The 25,802-nt window shown below is 42.0% G+C and overlaps 1 non-coding gene across 1 annotated transcript; it reads left to right on the top strand.

Annotated features, from left to right (window-relative positions):
* Nucleotides 1-17,007: 17,007 nt before the first annotated feature.
* Nucleotides 17,008-17,114, top strand: LOC130889239 (U6 spliceosomal RNA). Its single transcript, XR_009058512.1, has one exon. It is a non-coding gene; the product is annotated as a U6 spliceosomal RNA (small nuclear RNA).
* The last annotated feature ends 8,688 nt before the right edge of the window (nucleotides 17,115-25,802 follow it).

Raw genomic sequence — 25,802 nt, forward strand, 5'->3', positions numbered from 1 at the left:
TTTTTATATTTATTTATTTATTTTAGTTCTTGAAGGCAGGGTTTCTCTGTGTATCCCTGACCATCCAGGTACCCACTCCGTAGATCAGCCTGACCTTAAACTCAGAGATCCACTTACCTTTGCCTTCCAAATTCTTGGATTATAGGTGTACTCTATTGAACCACAATCTAAGCATGTATAGGTGTCATTTATTATGATTGACAATTGAGATACAAAAAAGACATAGACTCTGGTCTGGCAGAAAATGACATACACACTGCTGATAATGGAGGATTCTGTGGGACCAGAACTGATATGTTTATGGGATACAGTCTCCCTGCTATTCAGAGGGGAAGAAAGGCCTCATAGGATAAGGTTACAGTTGATTCTGGGGGGATGGGGAGAGAAGGAAGGCCAGAGAGAACAATGCAGTTAGTGAGAGGGGCAAGGGTAGAGCTGCTGCTGGACTCAAGAGACCACCATGTTAGGAGTACACTCCATAAGTCATCAGGACTGAAGCTCTGGGGAGTCTGGTTGGAGCAGGCTACATAGGAAATAATGTGAAATGTTCAGTCTGATGTATAGAATCACTAAGAAGTCATCTCTAACTTCTTTGGGCTCTTCCTCAAGATTAGGTGTTACACAAATTCTCTTCCATCAAAATGTCAGCCGTCACCAAATCAATTACAGCTTTGGGAGGACCTGATGCAGAGGGTCTCCAGCTGAACCGCGTCCAGATGCCTAGCCCGCACGAACTGAGAGACAACAAATACGTGTTGGCTGAAGTCACTGAGTTAGTTGTCATTGGTATTCATGTGTGGTCATTTGTTTATGTCTAGGAATACTCAAAGCAGATGTGCATTTTGTAGAGTAGGTTTGCTAACAGAGCACAGAGAAGATTGCAGGACAGTAAGGAGGAGAGATGGGGGTTCTTTCAGAGCAACATGGAATGAAATGAGGGAACGAGGGAAGAGTCGAGGAGGCAGCACAAGAGACATCAGAGGGGCATTCATCAGGATGTAATTCTAAGTGGATGTGTAGAGCAAGAGGAAGGCAGTGTGGAAGGTGAGCATCATGGGATCCGTGCATGGTTCCTACCCTGAGCTTTGGGCTTTGTTGCTTCAGTGACCACCCGAAGCATCAGTCTGGCCTAACACCAAATCCACTAAGCTTCTAAGCTGGACAAGGAAATTTCTTAGACCTTTGGAATACCAAATCCTAAAAGTCTTCTCCAGAAAACAACAACAATAAAACATGACACACCTTTTAGTCATGATAAGATTATCCCTTAGAATGTCCACACACGTGGCTACTGTTACAGGTGCCTTGGATGCAGAGAACTCATCTCGTGTGACATGACCTCTATAGTGCCCAAGACAGTCCCACAAAGGGAGAGAATGCACTTCAATGTGTGCATGGCTAAAGAGTTGCTTTCAGAGCTTTAAAGAGCTTCAGGTATGCCTCAAGTCACAGACATAAAATTTCCTTTAAAATTCTTATAGTTTCAAATAGGCGTGCTGAAAATTCATGCTTTCATTCACTTTTAATGAGAATTTTTTCAGGAAGAATATGTGACTGCCTTACAAGGCTTTCCACGGCCATCTGGAAGACAGGCTTCCACACAGAAGTGCTAACAGGGATATATATGGAGGCTGGCTTGCGACAAAATTAGCGATGGAGAGAAGCACGCTTTAGCAGCACTTGTCTCCCTTCCTCCTACCCTTCTCCCGTGAGTCCTAGAACTGAGCCTAGTCTCGGCATGCTCTAATTTATGCAAATGCTTTGGAGACGAGATTCTACTCTTCCCACAGACCTGTTGTTTTTGCAAGGATATTGAGGCAAGAAATACCTCTCGACAACCCGAGTGGTTCATACCTAATGATTCTAAGCATGAAGCAGCAGCCAAGAATAGCGTTCATAGCCATAGTTCTAGAAAGTATGGAACGGTGGTTGATGACATCAATCCCTAAGAATAACCCTGGTTTTCATCAATATCATACAGTGCTCATCCTTGGGACATTTTACCTATGTGTGAAGCACTGTCCGTGGCAGCTAAGAAACTCCCAACCACAAACACGAGGTGCACATTTCCTAGGGACACACAGTGCTCATTACCCCAGGTTTGTGGAGGAGACCATCATAGCAGGGTGAGTGTTTGAGGAAGGAGGGTGTTTATCTTACTGCGTACAGGAAGCAGAATGAAGAAATACCCACGGCGAGATACAGCCCTGCAGGCCAAGTCCTTGTGGCCTGGTTCGCCCACCGTTCACCAACACCCGGTCTTGAATCAGGGATGCATCCACACTTGTTATTTTCCATTTGTTTGTGTGCCTGCTTCTTTGTGTCCTTGCTCTTCTACCAGCATAAATGTGAGGGAAAGAGATGTGAACAGAAGATGAAAAGCCAAGCAAAAGCATCATGCGCTGTGCACTGTCTACCCTGGGATGTTCTTGTGAAGTTATGAGGAACTGTAATCCCTTCAGAAAGCTACCCAAGAAAGCCAAGGGAGGGAGAGGATGAGCATCTATTGGGAACCTGCCACGTGCCAGGTTTTATCCACAGTGTTTTACGATTTCTGTGCTTCTCAATGCTTCGATGAGATGATTTTCAGTGTATAAATGAAGAAATTGGGGCTCCGAGAATAAGCCACTTACTTGGGACTCCCAGCTATCAATTACAACTGTGGTTTGAACCTCCTGCTCTGTCTCCCTCCAAAGCTACACTGTCCACATTAACATTGTGAGCATCTGAAAGGTGATGGGCTTCCACTAAGATTTTCTGTAAATATAAAACAAACACAAATTTCAAAGAACCCAATGCAAAAGCAAGACCAGAAAATGACTCAGTCATTTTAGTATTGATTATGAGCTGATTTGATAATATTTTTGCATACTGAGTTTAATGAATGCATTAGTAAATTAAATGTTTTTGTTGCCTCTCACTTTTTTTTATTGGAAATAAAAGACTGCAAGTTTGGCTGACATTGTGGCTCTGCTTGGGCAGGGGATGACCAAGAAAGCAGTGTTATAAGGGATCTAAGCTATTTGCTCTTTCTTCCTTCAGTACGGTTGCTGCCTTCCTTGGCTCTGCCCTCACCCCTGGGTCAGCAGGGAGTGTCAGAGTGGAAAGGTAGGACTGTAGGCAGAACCTGCCTGTGATGTCCTGAAGAACCTCCTTCTTCCCCAGTTAAAATGAGAAATGCCATGAACAGGACTGTGATCTAGCTGAAGAAAACCAGATCAGGCAACTCCTTCATGCATCCCCTTTTCCCTAGAACCTATTTTTTGTAATAATGGCAGTAATAAATACTATAAATGGGGCATGTAAATAAGGAATAATAGTTATGCTCATTTTAAATATGAATTAAAAGTAAGGAATGCTCTGATCAAATTCTGAGGAACAAGTCCTGTTAAGGTGATTTTATACACATGAATTCATCGCATCCCACAGCCTCCCATGAGATCAATACTTTTATTAGTCCCTTAGGAGGGGAGTAGCTAACTTGTAGATAACACAGCACTCAGCTCTCAGCACTGCACAGAGGGAAAGCAGGTCAGGAGGATGCTAATGGGGTTGAAGGAATAGACTTGATGGGGCTTTATTATTATGGGGTAGACGGATGCTAGGCGCAATGTGTGAACACTACCCTTCAGATCAGCTTCAGAAACGATGTGCATTTAGCATGCCATTTGACTGTTCAAGAAACTGTATAAGAATGAATAATTCATTTAAGTTTATCCAGATTTTGAACTTGAATTCTTAGTTGCTAGGGCTGGGGTTGGGGCTGCAGCGGCAGATGCGACTGGGGTTACGGACGAAGCTGGGGATGGAAGATGAACAGTTGAGGCAGGAAGGGAGGGGAAATAGAAGAATACAAGGAAGTGTCACACTTTGGTGTGCGTCTTGTATCTTCTCATGAACGGATTACTCACTGAAGCCAAAAAGATCCTTTATTTCTTTTTTGAAAATTAGAGTTTTTTATTCTATGTTATATGTGAGTGTTTTGGCTATATGTATGTATGGTCTCCATGTACACGTGTTTGGTGCTTGGGCAGGACAAAAGAGGACATTGGATCCCCTAGAACTAGAACTATAGATCATTGTGAATCATCACGTGGGTGCTGGAAACTGAACCCTAGCCCTTTGCAAGAGCAACAAGTGCTCTTAACCATTGAGCCACCTTCCTAGCCCCGCATCTTCTAGTTCTAACCACTCCTCCCCATCACAAAGCCAAGTACATAGTAGGTTTTTAAATTTGCTTACTGACCCTAAGGTACAAAACACCTCTGCAAAAGCCTGGCTTTGGTATGTGGGCCATATGAAATGAAGTTGATATTTATTTGCTCCAGATCATACACAAGCTCCTATTTCAACCAATGAATATTTTCCCCTTGAGAATCTTAAGTGATTCAAGCACACCAGCTATTTTAAGACCCAGACTTATGACTGTTGTGCATACCCCTGGAAGATCTGGAGAGTCCTTCCCTCTTTTATTTCCTTCATCTACCCTCCCAGCTAATTCACGGAGAAGCCGCACAATTTGAAGCTACTTTCATGTGCCAGCCCTGTCAAAAGACATCCAGGTACACAGCAGGAGGATGATTCACTCAGACCAGGGAGGAGAGCCTCCAAATCCTGAGTTAGCAGACACGCTGGGGTGGGAGGGGACCAGTGTCTGGTGAACTGTTTATGACAGTGACCTTTTGAAAGTGCCATTTTAAAGGGACCTCCCTCAGTTGAGAAAATGACATAATTAAATGTGACAACATAAAGATGGTGTGATCAGAAAAAGCAAAGGAGGCTCATCTAGGGTCCATGGTATTTTCTGATGGGGATCTACAGCCAACGATTAGCCAAACGAAGGACAAAACGCCGTTTCTTTAGAGGAAGCTGACACAGGAGCCTCTAGACGATTTGTTAAAGATTAATAAGAAATGGTTTCTCTCCCATGGCCCTTCAGGGAATAGTATGATAAGATGAAATAATTCTAAAACGATTTTGAGGATTTGTCAGTAAGAGGGATATAGCTGGCTAGTAAGAGTAATCCGCGATGTCCATGTAATAAATTAAGATGGATTGAATTTTTAAAAATAAATGGTCCTTTAGCAGTCACTGACAGAATAATTGATTCTAGCAAAAATCGTCGATTGATTTTATTCCACTTACTATTGCTGCTGGCCATTTTTCCAGATCACTGGGGTATTTAATTTTTATCAGAATGTTTGTGGATGAGAAATTCAAGGCGTGCTTATCCAGGCTGTACTTGCAGACACTCATGTGGTTGCAATCTGATGCCAACATCCTTAAGGTGCCCATGCTGCATTGTCCACTGTAGCTTCCCCTAGTGGTGACAGTTTAGATTTGCTAGTGGCTGGCAGCTAAGGGAGGCTATTGAACAGTGTGAGTAGTTTAAATGCAAAAATGTCTCCTCACAGGCACCTTAGTTCCTAGCTGCTGGTACTGATTGGAGGAATTGTAGACTTTTAATAGGTGAGACCTGGCTGTTAGAAGTAGGTCCCTGAGGGCAAAAATCTGTGTTATAGTCTAGCTCCAATCACAATACTCTCTCTCTCTCTCTCTCTCTCTCTCTCTCTCTCTCTCTCTCACACACACACACACACACACTATCTATCCATCCATTTGTCTGTCTGTCTATCTATCTATCTATCTATCTATCTATCTATCTATCTATCTATCTAACTATCTATCTATCTATCTATCTTCTCTCCCAGACGTTTCTGACTCATCCAGATGTGAGCAAGCAGCCTTGACACAGTAGAGAGCCACACCTAACAAAAAGTCTTTCTCACCATGGTGGACTCTACTCTCCAGATCTAAAATCCATCCTCTTCCTCCCTAAAGTTGCTTCTTTTCAGGTATTTTGGCCATAGTAATAAGACAAGTAACTAAGACCAGCTATGCCCAGCTACTCAAGGCCACTCCAGCGCAGCAGTCATAGGTCATCGGCCTTCTCACATAGCAGTGTCTCAGTTTCCAAGACCGAAAGTCTAAGAGGACCAAGCAGAAACTTCATGACCTTTAGCAAGTTGGACTCAATGTCCACAGGACAAAGTTTCTTTATACTCCAGTGGGTAAAGCCACTCCAACTTCATCAAAACACACGGGAGGGGCTGGGGAGATGAATCAGTGGTTAAAATTAAGAACCCACACAGCAGTTTTTAAGTATTTGTAACTCTATTTCCAGGGAAATCTATTCACTCTTCTTACCTCCCTGGGCACCATACGCGCACATAATGCACAAATATACTCTTGGGTAAAACACCCATGCATATAAAACACCATTTCAAAGTACTTCCAGAAACATAAGGAGAGCAAGTACTCAACACTCTCAATGGGAGGAGACTCCAAGACTTTCTAAGTCACTGTGCTACTGTGTTAATATCACTGGGTGGGAATTTAATGGGGGAAAAGCATGATTATCCACAGTCTCAATGTACTTCTTACATATTTTTTACTAGAAAGTGAAAACTAGCATCATTACAGTGAAAAAAAAAATTCGGTAGACAGCACCTTATCATAATCATTGTCCCCAGTCATGGTGTACTGTATTCCTGGTATGATGTGCTTAGAGTACTTTACAGTTTAGATGGGAGAAAACGGTGACACCAACCATAACAGAGGGATATTCCACATTCAGTCTAGACTCTTCAAAATAACCCAAGCAGTTATAGCAGTTATCACTCCCCTTGTTCTTAGAACTGATCTACCTGGAGTAGCAGGAAGTTAGAGTGCTGGATCAATCTCCATCAAGCAATGAAGCATTCCATCTCTTGACCACAGGGTAAGGGGTAACTCTCAAGCATTTTCTGTTTCCTCAAGTTCCTAGAATCTACATGTTCCCTGGCATTTGAATCTTTTTTGTGCCTCCTAATTGCTTGATAGCGTGTCAATGTTTTATCCTCCTTTCCTTTTCTGTTCCATTCTCCCACTCCTAATCATGTTTCCTAGAGTCATATTTCAAATATCTATTCTCAAATTCCTGCCTTGGTAGCTGCCATCTGGAAGAACACACTCTAACACCGTCGTGGGCAACAAATGAGGAGCCAGAGGAAGCACTCTACAGGGGACTGACGAGGCTCAGTCATAGTTGCAGTCAAGCTCATGGACTGGAACCAAGGTTGGAAAAGTACATTTTGAGTGACATTGTTGTGATAATTAGCAAAGCATGAATATAGAACTCAGAGAAGACAGCACGATTTTATCAGACTGTTTCAGAATTCCATGATTACGAGGGCATTGGTTTCCTTGAAACTGGAGATACTGACTGCTGTGAACCACACCACATTCGTGCTGGAAATTGAGCCTCGGTCTTCCAGAAGAGCAGCCAGTGTTGTTAACCACTGTATACAGCAATTATACAATACCAGAAGACTTGGCACTTGCTCAAAAGACATAACTTTTCAACATTTAGATAATGGGAAAATGTTAAGTGAGTTATTCAGGAAAATCAGACAGCAACTAAGATTTCTTGATGATGCCATGAGAGGCACATTCTCTCCTTCTCTCTTTCTCTCTGCTACTGTCCCCATGTGTAGGACTGTTTTTACACTAAAGCGAGCTGTAGTGAACCTCACAGCCAGAATTTCCACTTTGCTCAGTCTGAGAAGGTGTTTTGTTTTCCTTCACCCAGAAAACCTAGGTGGCTTGCCCAAGATTTCACAATGAGAAGCTGCAGAACCCCAGCTCAAACCCCAGTTACCTTCCATCAAAGTATTTGCATATTGGTGACAGGAGAGATAGATCAGTAGTTAAGAGTACTCACTGCTCTTCCTGAGGACCTGGGTTCAATTCCCAGCACTGTTGTGTCACTTACAATGAACTATAACTCCAGTTATGTCCCCCAGGGCACCACACACACACACACACACATACACGGTACATAGTCACACATGTAGACAAAATCCCCTTTCACGTAAAAAGAAACATGTTTTTTTTTACCTTTCCTTACACATGAACTCTCTCTCTCTCTCTTTCTCTCTCTCTCTCTCTCTCTCTCTCTCTCTCTCTCTCACACACACACACTTATAATGACTGTGAGGTAGTCATGAATTTGAAAGGCAGTGGGAGGGACAGGGGAGGAGCTGGTGATGTATGGTCAGTGTCCTGTATGAAGTTGTCAAAAGAAAATCTTTTGTCTTTTCCCTCCTCAAGGACCACTGCACTGTTTTCAGTAGAGATGTTGCAAGTCCATGCCTACTCTTGAAAAGCCTAACTTCTGACATTAATGCAGGCAATTATAGATCACTGGAAGCTTGATAGAACCTAGAGAACCCTCAGCAATTGAGCCTGATCATTTTTATATATAAAGAAACTGGGACCTTATAGAGAAGGACGCAGTGGTGGGCGTGGCGAGTTAATTAGTAGAGAAGGCAAGTCCAGAGCCATTAGACAAGCCAGCCCTGATTCCCCTGAGCAGATGGGTTGGCACACCCAGATTCAATTTTTCCTTATTTTTTAAAAACCGTGTTCTTCCCCTTTTATTGAATCCGAAATGCTCTGACAAGCTTGGAAATGCGAATAGACCATCTGAGAGCTGGCACCAAATGCAGCTGAAAATATAAAACAGGCTGTTGAGTGTGCTGACTTCCCTGTCCCTCCAGGGTAGTAACTATGCTTAGAAATGTGCTCCTGTGAGCCACTGAAGAAGTAAAGACTCATAGCAAGTCCAGATCCACTGAAGGGCACAGTAAACTGATGGTGGAAATGAGGAGGCCAAAGACCCAGGGAAAGAAATCAGTCTCCCCCAGCCATTGGGAAAAATAGGAGCCTATTGCAAACAGAATCTCATACATAGCCTTACCACATCAAAGAAACCACTATCCCATGGTTTGGAGGAATAAAGTACAGTGTTGCGCATTGGGGAATAGAGTACAAGAATCACAAGAAAAAAATCATGTCTAGGTTTTCCTGTGTGGGGGAAACAGTGATACATGCATTGTGTGTATGTGCATGTGTGTACATGTATATGCATGCATGTGGTAATGCATGGGTAGGTGAGCGTATGTGTATGCAGGAAAAGATATGTGTGTTATGTGTATCACACGCATGGTTTCATGCATATGTATAACTCATTTATATGTATAATGTCTGTATGTGTGCATATGTATATATACATACATGTTTATGTATGTGTGTATGTATGTATGTATACTGTGTGTAAGTATTCAAATATACATATAGTTGTGTACATGAGCATTATGTACATACTGTGTGGGCATATGTACATGTGTATATGTAAACTGCCTAATGAATGAGTAGATTATGTATGTGTACTGGGTATATTTCTACAATTATGTGTACATGTGTATGTTGTGTGTATTAATATATGTACATGAGTGCATGCATGCACACAGAGATGCAGGTGTAAAAATTATAAAAGTACATATATGCCAACACACATAAACCCATCACTAAAACCATGACACACACATTGATGCTCACTACTAAACATACAACATTTGAATAGACATAAACATTTACCCATACATGCAATATAAATATAAACACATACATTGGTATATGCATAGACATACATGTAGTATACAGAAACATACACACATACAACACAGTATAGATATGCACACATCACACTAAACTTTCTTTCTTTCCCAGAATAGGCTGTACATTAGAGATTATACCTAGAGCCTTGGAAGTTGGTTTCCAGTTTTCTTTCTTTTTATTTAAGTGAAGTAAAATTTATATTTATATTTGAAAGAAGTCCATCCACAAACTTAATTCTATAATTTCACACTATTTGGCCCAGATTCATACACATAAGCATCAAAGCAACTCTGAGACTGATTTTCAAGGCACCACTGCCAGAGTCTTCTGGAGAAAATGACCAGTGCCACAGAGTTCAAAGTGAGGACCCTGGCACAAACTCTAGGTTCAAAGCCCATTGACAGCCATTGGCTCTTGGGGTGGAGGTGCTGGATACATGCCTGTTCTTGGAGGGATGATAAATTTCTCAATGCAACCATCAAACGGACAGGTGATTTGGCTCCATCAGATATGCTAGGATGATTGATGCGCACTCATCATTGGAGTCGAGATTTGATCTACCAACCCAGCAGTGTAATCAGGTCATTATTCACCCCGAGTTCCACTACTTGATGAGAAACTTAGTGAGGGGCTGTCTGTATTACTGTTGTTGTTATTATTCTCGCGAGGGGTACCTGTAGCTAATGAATTATAAGCTATTTCTCATGTGGTTCATTGCAGTTCGCCACTTTGCTCCCCTTGTCAAAAACCCAATATCCTTTTCAGCGTGTGTGTGTGTGTGTGTGTGTGTGTAGCACTGAATTATGATAATGACACCAGCATTTCATCCATCAGCGGGAATGGGATGATTACTTAACACGTTTCCAAGGACTTCCTCACAAACTGGAAAGGAAGTACTTAAATCTTTGGATTATCCTCCAGGTTTGAGAAAAGCCTGGCAGCCATACCTCTGGAAACTGAGGAAACCTTTCTCAAGAGTGGTTAGGACTGCCTCACATCCCGGATCGGCCAGGAGAAGGATAATCAAAATCAGCTGGGAGAAAGTTTAAGCTCCAGGCAATGGTTGGTAAAAATCCCAGTGACTGGCTTCGAAGGACCATCTGTCTCAAATTGACTAGCTCAGAGAGCTGGCATACAGAGATAATGAATCCAAGGTTACAGGATCAAGTTCATGTACAGCTGAGCCAGCTAGCTTAGGGAAGGTGTTGGGGAGTGCTGAGGCCATGACAGCTGGATCTTCTCCAGCCTTATTGGCTCTGTGTGCATACAGCCTGGGTTGCCAAGAAGAAAGCTGGCAGAAGTGGGTGGATTGTAGTTTCAATCCGTTTAAAGAGCTTTGGTTCAACTACTCTCTGAAAATAGTATGCCTCTCAGTTGAGCAGAGCTAGCGGAGAGAGCGATGTCTGGTCTCTGCCCTCAAGAAGCTCCCGGGCTAGTGGATGAATCTTAGGGAAACAAATCTGAGCTTTAACTCCTGTGAAGGCTGGGGAGAAGATCTTCACCAACCCCGCAACAGACAAAGGTCTGATCTCCAAAATATATAGAGAACTCAAGAAAAATAGCTAATGCAACTAAATGACAATGACACCTTATTTAAACCAAGAAGCAGACTGGATTTGGTCCATGCATTATGGTTTGGTGAGAGTTGATTTGCATAAGGAAATGAAGAACAAACTGTCTATTGTTAATGCAAGGTACATGGTTAGGGCAGAAGGGCTGTGATCCAGGAAGGGATCAGTGACCAGAAAGAACTGTTTTTAAGATAGTTGCTAAAGGGAGCCACTAGAGCTTAGCCCCATGGGAAAACTGAAGGACAATTAAAAGTCAATCTCAGATTACCCCAACCCCCAGGCAGAAGGTAGGTGAAGTACATACACCCCCTCACACATTCTTCATATTTCAAGAGGCTATTCCTGAAAATTCTAACCCATCTAAATCTTACAAAGTTAGTGTGTTTCATTTCCTCTGAGGATAGCAGTGCTGGCCCCAGGAGTCAGGCTACTAGTGTGGAAACAGCATGAAGATCCCTATTGGATCTGGGGAAAGTACAATACTGTCTGAAGTCTGGTCTGTCCTTTGCATTAGATCTGCATTCAGTTGATCCAATCTTTAAACTGACTGAAAAACTAAAGTATCTTAAGAGCGAGTCTCTTGGGCATATACCCAAAAGATGTTCAATCATACCACAAGGACACTTATTCAACTATGTTCATTGCAGCATTATTTGTAATACCCAGAACCTGGAAACAACCTAGATGTCCCTCAACTGAAGAATGGATAAAGAAAATGTGGCACATTTACACATTAGAGTACTACTCTGTGGAAAAAAAATGACATCTTGAAATTTGCATGCAAATGGATTGAACTAGTAAAAATCATCCTGAGTGAGGTAACCCAGACCCAGAAAGATGAATATGGTATGTACTCACTCATAAGTGGATATTAGCTGTAAAGCAAAGGATAATAAACCTATAGTCCATGACACAAGAGAGGCTAAGTAACTTAAGTAATAAGGTGACCCTTAAGAAAAACATATATAGAACCACTTGGAAAGGGGACATAGACAAGATCACCTGACAAAATCGGGAACATGGGGTGGGGGGGAGTAGGGAGAGCAGAAGGGGAAGACGAAGGGAGAAGAACAGGGTGATGGAGAACTTGAGGGAAAGAGATAGTCGAGATGGAGGAAGGACAGAGATGAGGTCAAGGAAAGATATTTTGATTGAGGGAGTCATTATGGGGCTAGCAAGAAACCTGGTACTAGAGAAATTCCCAGGAATCCACAACAATGACCCCCAGCTAAGACCCTAAGTAATAAAGAAGAGAGTTCCCGAATTGGTCTTACCCTATAGCCAGACTGATGAATATCTCAAATGTCACCATAGAACCTTCATCCAGCTACTGATAGAGGCAGAGGTAGAGACCTGCATCGGAGCACTGAACTGAGCTCCCAACATCCAGTCAAAGAGTGGGAAGAGTGAGAATATGAGCAAAGAGGCCAAGACCATGATGGGTTCACCCCCTGAAACAGTTTACCTAAGCTAACAGGAGCTCACCAACTCCAGTCGGACAGGAAAGGAAACAGCATAGGGCCAAACTAGTCTCTCTGAATGTGAGTGACAGTTGTATGGCTGGGGCAGACTTCAGGGCCACTGGCAATGGCATCAGAATTTATCCCTACTGCATGTACTGACTTTTTGGGAACCTATTCTTTTTGGATGGATACCTTGCTCAGCCTAGATATGGTAGGTAGGGCCTTGGACTTTCCCCCAAAGCAATGTGCCTTACCCTCTCTGAGGAGTGGGAGGGGGGTGGAGGGTAGGTGGAGGAAATTGGAGGAGGGGAGGGAGTGGGAGCTGGGATTGGTATGTAAAATGAAAAAAGATAGTTTGTTTTCTTTTTAAAAAGTGATAAAAAAAAAAAGAAAGAGTGAGTCTATGAAGTTAGCTGAATGCAAGCCCACAGTTGCTATCATCGTGACTCTGCCTATGACTCCCTCATGCTCAGCCAAGGCTTTTTCTGAGTTGGGTCAGGATAACCTAACTCTAGTATTTCCATAACTATGTGTTTGTATTCATCTGATGACAGCACCTTTTCTAAAATAATAAAGTGATATTGACTAGGACTGTGTTAGCACACAATAGGTCCTCAATAGGGCTTCCTTCAAATCGCTCTCACCTGTGAAATCAGTAAAACATACTCACTTTACAGCAAAACAGAACTCCTGCCTTTTTATCATTTCGGAGCTCTTCTTCTGCCTGATTCCACATGTTAACATGTGCCTGCCAAATGCAGCCGTCGGCTCATCAGAAAGAGTTCATTAGTGCCGATTCTTCTGGCACACTCCTAGCAGATAGCACAGTGTGCCACTTGAATAGAGCTGCGGCGCTGCTGGCCAATAGAAACCAAAGCCACAGAGATGCATCTGAGTCCAGCAGCAATTTCAGCCTCATCACATGATCTGTTCTTCTCACTGGCTGTCCCACAGAGCCTGACTCCACGGGAGAGAACAGTTCTTGCCCAGCCATCATTGATGTTCCAGAACCCTGGGGCTCTTCCAAACAGCATATTTTCAGGCTCATTTCATTTCCTGCCTTTGATTCAACCATCTGGAAAAGAAGTCAGGAGAATGACGCCCCATCTCTGGTCCCAGAGGCCTTGGAGAGGACACATCAGCCAAGTTAATGTCAATCTGTTTATGGATTGGCAGTGGAAGGAGGACCCCCGGGGTCCACTGGTGCTGACTTGGTTCATGTGCAGCTGCTGGTGGAATCAGCTTTTTCTGGCTCCCGACCCTGAATAAGAGGAAGAAGAACAGGAATCAGCTGGACCAAAGTGAACATACAGAAGGAGGAGGGATCTTCTGTCTGCCACTCCTCCTCCCTGGCCCCAAAAGTGAGCTGTGGGAGGAACTGAGAGCCAGGAAACCAACAAGCAGATCTGGGCCTTAGTCAGCGGGAGTGCTGACAGTGCAGAGGTGGCCATCTAATCAGGCAGTCAGCATAGATAGAGGCAGCTCCGTGGAGCACAGTGTAGAGTCCTGTGCTGTTTCCTGGCTCTGCAGTTCACTAGGTTTGCAAACGGGAAGCTTGAAACATCTTGTGGTCTCAGTATCCTTGTGTATGAAAAAGGACACACTCTGGCTGTTACAACAAGACTCTCAGCGAAAGCTCAAACCAAGGATGACAGATGCTAACCTGCTTTGTTTCTGTCATTCACACTGATGAGTTCAGATATGCCAACTTCAATCAAAGGAGACACACGCAGAAGCCTTTGGTTGGATTCCTGGCATTTCCAGGTTCCCAAAGTTTAATCCTATTATGATGAGAAGACTTCAACATTCTCAGCCTTTAATTTCCGCATTGAAAAACTAAGCAATGAATTCCTCTTGTAGAGGGCTGGCATGGAATTTCAGTGGTCGTGATTAGGATTACTTGAGAAAAGAGAGAAATTATGTTTATCTCCGACCCAAAAAACAATTGTCAGAACAGAACAAATAAAACAAAAATGAAAAGATATTTTTGAAAGAACAAATGAACGAGCCACTTAAAACATAATAACGCAAACAAGAATTAACAGAAATGGTGGCACTAGCAGCAGGATAAAGATTAAGTTAGGCAGCATTCTAAGCACGTCACGGGCACTGTGCAACCAATTCTTTCATCTCCTAGGCACTTACAGTGTGGTTCTGGTCTTTCAGTGGGGCACAGCAAGTCCTAAAGAGGTTATACTTAATGACTTTTGTGTCCCAAGTCACAAAAGTCATCAACAGAAAGGATTATTCAAAACTTCATCTCTGGACTTTAATGACAGTGGACTCTTAGACTGACACATGAGAGCACAGGCAGGCCCCTGTGCTCCTACAGTAGGAAATAAAGCTTCACTCTCATGTCTGGTAACATTGATGATACCTAGAAAGCATCTGAAGACATTTCTTGTCCCCTGGCCTTGTGTCATCCCAATTCTACCAATGAGAAAGCTGGGGGCTGGTAAAATGAAATACCTTATTTCAATGCAAAAACTAAATAACAGCATCAGAATTTGAACTTAGGAAGACTAGCACCTGAGTGTGTGTTTCCAAAACACTCAAAGACCGACAAAAGCAGAGACACAGACACATGGCATCTCATAGTGGGCACGCTTCTCCCTCATGGAGTTCTTTCTCAGCTACCTCGCATCAGAGGTGGCAGAGGTTCCATTGACTCCATGCGGCTCTGTGGATAGAGACCTGTAGCAAGGTCTTGCAGAGGAGCAGGCTGTGGACTCCTCTGGGAGGCAACATGAAGCTATGTCTGACTTCTGAAACCTGTTGCTGCTTTGAGTGTCTTCCAGACTTACAGGGGAGCAAGAAAACCCAAGTGACAGTCCCACAGGAGCCGCTGTTTTTACTGACTACCTGTGGCACATCCATGGTTCATCTTGGCAAGGGAAGAGCCTCCACCTCCGGGAGCTGTAGCAACTGCTGACTTCAGTGAGGGAGGGGGAAAAAACCTGCTTGTATCTCCTTAGAGAAAAGGAAGCTTTAGCAATGAGAAGAAAAGCAAGCAGCCTGGAATAGCAGATGAATACAAGCATCATTCATGTCATGAATCCTTATGGAAGCACCCACCCTTTGATCTCAGAACTTAAAATTGTGACTTACAAAGATCACTGGCCAGGCTGTGGTCAGCCACACATACCCTGTCACACACACCCCTATATCTGTATATTCCTGCAAGTGCGTGAGGTTGAAGTGGGCTCTGCACAGGATAGGGCAACCTCTGTAAATCCCAGCGGTTACTTCTACATATGCAACCATTTCCTCCATATTCTACTTTCCAACTCTCTAGAGTTCTTCATACCCTACCTAAGCATCTTTTTCCTCTGATGCATGCACACACACACACACACACACACACACACACACACACACCTGCCTCCCCAATTCCAATCCCTCCTCCTCTAGCTATGGGGTCTTCTTTTAATCCATGTTGCAAGTAGACTCTGAGCCTCTCGAGGCCACAGCCAGGACCTCTTTGAACCTGAATATTTTGCCTCCCATGAGTTTCTGCACATACTACACCCTGGATAAATGGCCACAATTTACTGCATTGTTGGAATCAAATGAGATGACAGATATGGAACATTTGGTCACCTGAAAACAATCACATAAGCTACATGTGCCACATGGTTATACCTAAAATGAAAAGGTGAACTTTGCCCAGAATCTATTTGAAAAAATGCTCTTGTACAGAAAATGTCACAGAATTTAAAATGCTATTTATTACCCCTTACTAGCAGCTGGTTTTCTTTATAAAGGAACCACTATTTAACTTTTACTTTATCTGTGTTAGAAATGTCAACCTCTTTTAATTTATATTTCCACCTTACTTCAAAAATACTTAAGACCATTTTTAAGAATTTAACCATTTTTATATGTTTCAGCATGCCCCAAACTTTCCAAAGAGATAAAACATCATCCCATCACCTGAATTTCGGAAATTTAAGAGTCCTTTTATTCTCTCTGCTGTGGTCTACAATGTTGAGAGATAACCACACAAGAAATGGAAGCCAAGCTGTGTCTACACTTGGCTCAGTCTTTAGAGATATTTTAAAATGATAAAATCCCAAGACTTGAGAGAGCTGCAGGATTTCTTTTTCCCTCGTTCCAATGTAACTTCTACAATTAAAATTCTTTCTGTTTTACATTTTTAATTTAGTTTTTATGGACTTCTTGAGGACTGGTGGCCTGACCTAAATTGAGATACAAGTCATAACCCCTGAGTTCAGTAACAAAGTGTTGATCATGAATGGAAGTGATCAAGGCCGATTTTGAGGATGTCTTCCTCCCACAGTGACCTGACCCCCGGTTGGGAGAAAAGTGAGGAGCTGCTAGACATTTGCTCCAGGGACATTTTTCCTTCTCCCACTTTAACAGCATTGGCAGCTTTTCTTCTTTATTTGATGACACAGAAAAACCAGTTTGGACTTTGTTGGGAATTTTTTTTTTTTAAGAAAATCTGACTCGTGCTCGCTTCGGCAGCACATACACTAAAATTGGAACGATACAGAGAAGATTAGCACGGCCCCTGCGCAAGGATGACACGCAAATTCGTGAAGCGTTCCGTATTTTTACGAAAACAGGATCCAACAGTCTGCTGTTTGCAAGAAACTCATCTCAACCACAAAGACAGGCATCTACTCAGAGTAAAGGGTTGGGAAAAGGTTTTTCAAGCAAATGGTCCTAAGAAAAAAGCAGGTGTGGCCATACTAATTTCTAACAAAACTGACTTCAAACTAAAATCAATCAGAAGAGATCGACAGGGACACTTTATACTCATAACAGGAACGATTCAGCAGGATGAAGTCTCAATCCTGAATATCTATGCCCCTAATATAAAAGCACCCACTTATGTAAAAGAAATATTGCTAAAACTCAAGGCAGACATCAAATCACACACACTAGTAGTAGGAGACTTCAACACACCTCTCTCACCAATGGACAGGTCAATCAGACAGAAAACTAATAGAGAATTAAGAGAATTGTTGGAGGTAATGAATCAAATGGACTTAACAGACATCTATAGAACACTCCACCCAAATAGGAAAGAATACACCTTCTCCTCTGCAGCTCATGGAACCTTCTCGAAAATTGACCACATACTTGGAAACAAAGGAAACCTCCACAGATACAAAAAAATATCAGTGTCCACCTGTGTCTTATCAGATCACCACGGATTAAAGTTAGAAGCCACCAACAAAGCTACCCCCAGAAAGCTGACAAACTCATGGAAACTGAACAGTCAACTACTGAACCACACCTGGGTCAAGGAAGAAATTAAGAAAGAAATTAAAGTCTTCCTTGAATTTAATGAAAACAAAGAGACAACATACTCAAACCTGTGGGACACGATGAAAGCAGTGCTAAGAGGAAAGTTCATAGCACTAAGTGCCCACTTAAAGAAAACGGAGAAAGCATACATTGGGGACTTAACAGCACACCTGAAAGCTCTAGAAAAAAAAGAAGCAGACGCGCCCAGGAGGAGTAGAAGACTGGAAATAATCAAACTGAGGGCAGAAATCAACAAAATAGAAACACAGAAAACAGTCCAAAGAATCAATGAAACAAAAAGTTGGTTCTTGGAGAAAATCAACAAGATTGACAAACCCCTATCCAAACTAATTAAACGACAGAGAGAGAACACGCAAATAAATAAGATCAGAAATGAAAAGGGGGACATAACCACAGACACAGAGGAAATTCAGAGAATCATTAGATCTTACTACAAAAGCCTGTATGCCACAAAACTGGAAAATGCAAAAGAAATGGACACTTTTTTAGATAAGTACCATATACCAAACCTAAACCAAGACCAGGTGAACGATCTAAATAGACCTGTTAGTCGCGAAGAATTAGAAACAGTTATCAAAAATCTCCCTTCCAAAAAAAGCCCAGGGCCAGATGGTTTCAATGCAGAATTCTAACAGAACTTCCAAGAAGAGCTAATACCTATACTTCTTAATGTATTTCACAATATAGAAACAGAAGAGTCATTGCCAAATTCCTTTTATGAAGCTACAGTTACCCTGATACCAAAACCACACAAAGACCCAACCAAGAAAGAGAATTACAGGCCTATCTCACTCATGAACATCGACGCAAAAATTCTCAATAAAATACTGGCAAACCGAATCCAAGAACACATTAGAAAAGTTATCCATTATGATCAAGTAGGCTTCATTCCAGAGATGCAGGGCTGGTTCAACATACGCAAATCTATCAATGTAATCAACCATATAAATAAACTGAAAGAAAAAAACCATATGATCATTTCATTAGATGCTGAAAAAGCATTCGACAAAATTCAACACTCCTTTATGATAAAGGTCTTGGAGAGATTAGGGATACAAGGGGCATACCTAAATATAATAAAAGCTATTTACAGCAAGCCGACAGCTAACATTAAATTAAATGGAGAAAAACTCAAAGCTATCCCACTAAAATCAGGAACACGACAAGGATGTCCACTCTCTCCATACCTCTTCAATATAGTGCTTGAAGTTCTAGAAATAGCAATAAGACAACATAAGGGGATCAAGGGGATCCGTATTGGAAAGGAAGAAGTTAAGCTTTCATTATTTGCAGATGATATGATAGTATACATAAGCGACCCCAAAAACTCTACCAAAGAACTCCTACAGCTGATAAACACCTTTGGTAATGTGGCAGGATACAAAATCAACTCCAAAAAATCAGTTGCCTTCCTATACACTAAGGATAAGGAAGCAGAGAGGGAAATCAGAGAAGCATCACCTTTCACGATAGCCACAAATAGCATAAAATACCTTGGGGTAACTCTGACCAAGGAAGTGAAAGATCTATTTGGCAAGAACTTTAAGTCTTTGAAGAAAGAAATTGAAGAGGACACCAGAAAATGGAAGGACCTCCCTTGCTCTTGGATTGGGAGGATCAACATAGTAAAAATGGCAATTCTACCAAAAGCAATCTATAGATTCAATGCAATCCCCATCAAAATCCCATCAAAATTCTTCACAGATCTGGAGAAGACAATAATCAACTTTATATGGAAAAACAAAAAACCCAGGATAGCCAAAACAATCTTAACAATAAAGGATTGTCTGGAGGCATTACCATCCCTGACTTCAAACTCTATTACAGAGCTACAGTACTGAAAACGGCTTGGTACTGGCATAAAAACAGAGAAGTCGACCAATGGAATAGAATAGAAGACCCTGACTTTAGCCCACAAACCTATGAACACCTGATTTTCGATAAAGGAGCTAAAAGTATACAATGGAAAAAAGAGAGCATCTTCAACAAATTGTGCTGGCAAAACTGGATGTCAATCTGTAGAAGAATGAAAATAGATCCATATATATCACCATGCACAAAACTCAAGTCCAAATGGATTAAAGACCTCAATATCAGTCCAAACACACTGAATCTGATAGAAGAGAAAGTGGGAAGTACTCTACAACACATGGGCACAGGAGAACACTTCCTACGTACAACCCCAGCAGCACAAACACTAAGGACATCATTGAATAAATGGGACCTCCTGAGACTGAGAAGCTTCTGTAAAGCAAAGGACACTGTCACTAAGACAGAAAGGCAACCCACTGACTGGGAGAAGATCTTCACCAACCCCGCAACTGACAAAGGTCTGATATCCAAAATATACAAAGAACTCAAGAAATTAGACCGTAAAAGGTTAATCAATCCAATTATAAAATGGGGCACTGAGCTGAACAGAGACTTTTCAACAGAAGAAGTTCAAATGGCCAAAAGTCACTTAAGATCATGCTCAACTTCCTTAGCAATCAGGGAAATGCAAATCAAGACAACATTAAGATACCATCTTACACCGGTCAGAATGGCTAAAATCAAAAACACCAATGATAGCCTCTGCTGGAGAGGTTGTGGAGAAAGGGGCACTCTCATCCATTGCTGGTGGGAATGCAAACTTGTGCAACCACTTTGGAAAGCAGTGTGGCGGTTTCTCAGGAAAGTCGGGTTCAACCTACCTCTCGACCCAGCAATACCACTATTGGGAATATACCCAAGAGATGCCCAAACATACAACAAAAGTATATGCTCAACTATGTTCATAGCAGCATTGTTTGTAATTGCCAGAACCTGGAAACAACCTAGATGTCCTTCAATGGAAGAATGGATGAAGAAAGTATGGAATATATACATATTAGAGTACTACTCAGCAGTAAAAAACAATGACTTCTTGAATTTTGCATACAAATGGACGGAAATTGAAAACACTATCCTGAGTGAGGTAAGCCAGACCCAAAAAGAGGAACATGGGATGTACTCACTCATATTTGGTTTCTAGCCATAAATAAAGGACATTGAGACTATAATTCGTGACTCTAGAGAAGCTAAATAAGAAGGTGAACCCAAAGAAAAACATATAAGCATCCCCCTGAATATTAACCTTCATCAGGCGATGAAAGAAGACAGAGACAGAGACCAACATTGGAGCACTGGACTGAAGTCTCACGATCCAAAGGAGGAGCAGAAGGAGAGTGAGCACGAGCAAGGAACTCAGGACTGCGAGGGGTGCACCCACACACTGAGGCAATGGGGATGTTCTATCGGGAACTCACCAAGGCCAGCTGGCCGGGGACTGAAAAAGCATGGGACAAAACCGGTCTCGCTGAACATAATGGACAATGAGGACTACTGAGAACTGAAGAACAATGGCAATGGGTTCTTGATCCTATTGCACGTAATGGCTTTGTGGGAGCCCAGGTAGTTTGGATGCTCACCTTAATAGACCTGGATGGAGGTGGGTGGTCCTTGGACCTCCCACAGGGCAGAGAAACCTGCTTGCTCTTTGGGCTGAGGAGGAAGGAAGACTTGATTGGGGGAGGGGGAGGGAATGGGAGGTGGTGGCGGGGAAGAGGCAGAAATCTTTAATAATTAAATTAATTAATTAATAAAAAAATCAGCAAGAAAAATAAAAAAAAAAAAAAAGAAAATCTGACTCTTCAGGCTGCTGAGGGAGGGGGAGTTGATTGGGGGAGGGGGAGGGAAATGGGAGGCGGTGGCGGGGAGGAGGCAGAAATTTTTAATAAATAAATAAAATAAAATATGATAAAAAAAAAAAGAAAATCTGACTCAGGTAGGCTCTCCTTGAACAACTTGGCCCTCCTGTTTTCCTTTTGACTCTTTTGAGCAATCTGGGGTTCTTCTGAACCTGTGGGACAGTTGTCATTTGGTTACTGTCTTTGTCTGTCGGGGCTCTTCTGCTGAACAGTACTAGAGTGTTATTAAACACTAGAGAAACACAGCGGTTTCACAGGTAACTCTGAAACTCACAAAGGGCCTGGGAACCCGACTATTCCAAAGTCAGGGAATGTAGAAACAGCGAGATAGGGCTCTGCTATTCCTAAAGTCAGAATCTTAGGGAGACATCTTTAGAGGTCTCCTTCGTGTCGAATTTGCCTTTTCCCTACTGTGACCCTTGTAGACAGGCACCTTCGGCTCTCAGAGGAAACATGACTTAATTTTCTAGAACGGCTTTAAAGTGTCTTAGAGAGTGTCTTAACCCACAATCTAATAATAATGCCATCTGTAGCACTGGCCTTGTCGATTTAGAAGCTGTTTTGAACAAATCTGAATTTCTCTTGAACTATTTGGGGCATTCACTATGTGACAGGAAAGGTTTTGGCTCTCTCGAGCTGCAGAGGATCTGTGGAGCCATTTGGAATAGAGGCAAGGGTGTTGGGGAAATCTACTGTGATTATGTAACCATGAAAGCATTAAGTCTTTGCTAGTTTGGCGCCTCCAATGGAGAACTACAGCCAGCCAGGCTTAGGTGAATTTAGGATGATTTCTAAGACAGTAATGGGGTAAAAAACAACCTCTGCCCCTGGAGCCCCAAAGGAGAAAACTCTGCCCCTGGAGCGCCAGTTGAGTGTTACATTTCTTTATAAAAATTTATTGCACATGACAGTCATGATTACTATGCCTTTATAAAGACCTTTGACCTGAATGAATGTGTTTGAAGTCATTTTGGATTATATAAGAGCAATTGCTTCTTTGCCTATTTTTTTAAAGCTAAAATTCATGATTTCAGAGATTTAAGAAAAACAATCTGCTTACTGAACTTTACCTCTGGCAGGCTTATCAAAACTTAATTGAAATGCTAAATTTAAGTTTACCCCTTAAAATGATTCAGGTCAATTGCTTTAAAATGTTAAATAATTAACAGGAGTAGACAGAAAGTCTGATAACAGAATTTGGAGAGATCACCTAAAGATAGCTAAACATCTTCTTATTAAATACTCAAGAGATATCTAGACTGCTTTGGCTAGATTTAAGTTAAAAGATTACTTCCAGGGTTGACTTCTTTACAGAGAAACTCTTGGCATGGTTCACTTAAAATGTAGGTGTATTGCCAATGTTGAGTTGAACTAATTTGATTTGAAATAGTTGCTAAGAAATATTGCACGGGGTTGTAAATAATACATTTATGTTAGTATCAAAATATATTGCTAGTGTTCCCTCTATCTGGTTCTTGGTCTCCTTGATGTGAAAATTTGAAAATAGGGCTTAGAAAGAAGACTGAGGGCCATTAATATGAAAGGGGGTGTTCACAATCTACCTGCTTATCCTTTCTGCTACCTGCAGTCACTCCCAAAACAAAGCTTTACTGGAAGAGAGTAATTGGTAGAGGAGACAGTTTTATTCCTGCCCCAGCTTGGGAAATTGGAGTACAAACCATACACAGCCTCCAGTTTTGAATTGGGAGATAGTCTTAGAAACTTTCATAACAAAAAACAATCCTATGCTTAGATGACTTTTTTGTACCCCAGGGAGAAGTTCCTTGAAGCATAGCAATTTGCTCTGCCCCTCCGGGAAATCTTTTTAGATCCAGCCGAACTTGCATCTCTATTAATAGAGGAAGGGAGGCCCTCTCCTGAAGTTGAGCACCAGGTGAGGAGAGGTGAGCTTGCCAGTCAATCACACTGATAGGCGAGAGAGCAAGAGTATGGTCTGGGTTTGTTCACTTCGCATACTAATGCCTAGCTAACCAAGCTGCTTGCTGCCTGAGGACAGAACTCCCTGGAGGATTTATTTCTGTCTTTTATAAACTTCATTCTTCTCTGTTACAATAAAAACAGTATCATGCACAAACGGGGTAAAGTTAAATTTCAGTCTCTGCTCACTGGTTATGTAAAGGCTTGCTTTTATTTTCTGCCTTCTTCAATTAAAAGACCATAAACATTTCTTCAATTTTTCCATTTTGTTCAAATATTTTTATTTCCCTGGAGTATGTAGACTTGAAGGCTAAGGACTCTGTATATTTAAAACCATAACACTGCCTTTGCCTTCTGCTCAGACTCACTAAGAGGTCACATGAGCTGCATGAAAACTCTGACTGTGAAAGAAGGAAGCAGTTTGGTTCATGTGTGTCCATCATATGAAACGTGCTCCTGGTTGTCTCAGGTTCCAGAATGTTGCTTTCAAAAGTTAAAAATCAGAGACTGGGAGGCAGACACTCAGTAGGGCTCCTGCCATTTAAGCCATTTGTGAGGGAGAGAGAGAGAAGGAGAGAGGGGGGGGGCTAGCTAATCAACCAAGTTGATAGGTTTTCATTTTTTCTAACTGTATAGATTTCATCTGGTTATTATTATTAAAAGGGCAATGTATACTTGGCGGATCTGGGTGTTTGTTTTAAAAGTAATCTGTGTGGTTTGTATAGTGTTTGTATGTTGGACCTACATGTATGCATATCCTGTAAGTGGCTGCCAGTCATCTTTGGAAAAGAAATTGTTTGGGTCTATGCAATGAAATCCAGACAAGATTTTATGTTTTGTTTAAAACAATTGTTTTATGTTTCTACCAGAACATGCCCTGGTTCCCTTTGACCATGGGCCAGATTGAACAGACTGAACTAACACTATTGATGGTAAAGTAATGCAGGAAAGCAACATGACAGCTAGGGTGTGAGACAGACTGAAAATGCCTAAAGCTACCCCACGTACAAGGAAAGGCATGGAAGAGAACAGCTGCTGTGGGGTAAGTTTGCACTGAACCAGTATGAACCCCACAGGGAGACTCCAAACACCTTGGCCAGTCCACACTGAGCTGTGTAATCTTTATCACCTGGTGTAGAACTGTTCCTTCTGTTAGTGTATTGCGTTCATTGGTTAATGAATAAAAACACTGCCTTAGCCTAGTTGATAGGGCGGAACTTAGATAGACAGAAAAAAACAGAACTGAATGATGGGAGGAAGAAGGGAAGAGTCAGAGAAGCCATGGATCCTCTGCCAGAGATGGATGCCTGTTAGAATCTTCTGTAAGCCACTGCCACATGGCGATACACAGATTAATGGTGATGGGTTAAACTAATATATAAGAGTTAGCCAATAAGAAGTTAGAGCTAATGGCCAAGCACTGTTTTAATTAACACAGTTTCTGTGTGGTTATTTCAGGTGTAAGCTAGCCAGGCGGCCGGGACAAACAAGGGGTCTCTCCCTTACAACAATCACCAGTACAATTGCAGGAGATTAGAACACACAGAGAGTGATATGATGTGAATTCATGCCTTAAAGATAGACAAAAGACAACAGCCTAGGGCTTGGGATGAGTCTCCCCCAGATTCAGAAAAGGATCCTGAAGGAATGGGTTTTAACCGTACATTATCATCTTGCATTTCTGAACTACAGCAAAGGGAATCTAGAGAGCCCCCTCCCTCTCTTTCTCAAGCTTTATACCCAGTAGCAACAGGACTCCTTGGATGAAGGATCTGAAGGGTGTACCTACATTCAAAGTCCATGAGTGTATGTAGCAACCATATCTTTGCCATTCCTTGTCAGTTTAAATAAAATTTTTAAAAACTAGTCCTTTCAGGGATGACCATTTGGTTTTGGATGACCAATTGGTGTGTTCTTCCATAATGAAGACTATTTCTCCAGTCCTCAGAATTTCTCACTTCCTATAGTTCTTTGTGGCCTCTTGAGGTTTCCATCATCTCCATCTGAATCTCCACTTTTGTCCTTGTTCAGCTCATAGTTAGGCAGTCATGCTAATGAGACTTTATAGGTATAGATAGCCTTTGACATTCCTAGAAGACACAATCTCACAGCAAACTACCTCTCCCTATGGCTCTTAAAATCTTCCTAACCCTTCATTTGCAATGATCCCTGAGCTTTAGGTGTGGGATTTGAGTTATATTGTAGATGTATCTGTTGAGCCTGGATTCCAGTAGTTCCAATTCTACATTTTGATTGGATGTGGTTTTTGTAATGACCTCTGTCTGCTGCAAGAGAAGTTTCTT

Source organism: Chionomys nivalis, chromosome 17 (assembly GCF_950005125.1).
Source record: "Chionomys nivalis chromosome 17, mChiNiv1.1, whole genome shotgun sequence".
NCBI lineage: Eukaryota > Metazoa > Chordata > Mammalia > Rodentia > Cricetidae > Chionomys > Chionomys nivalis.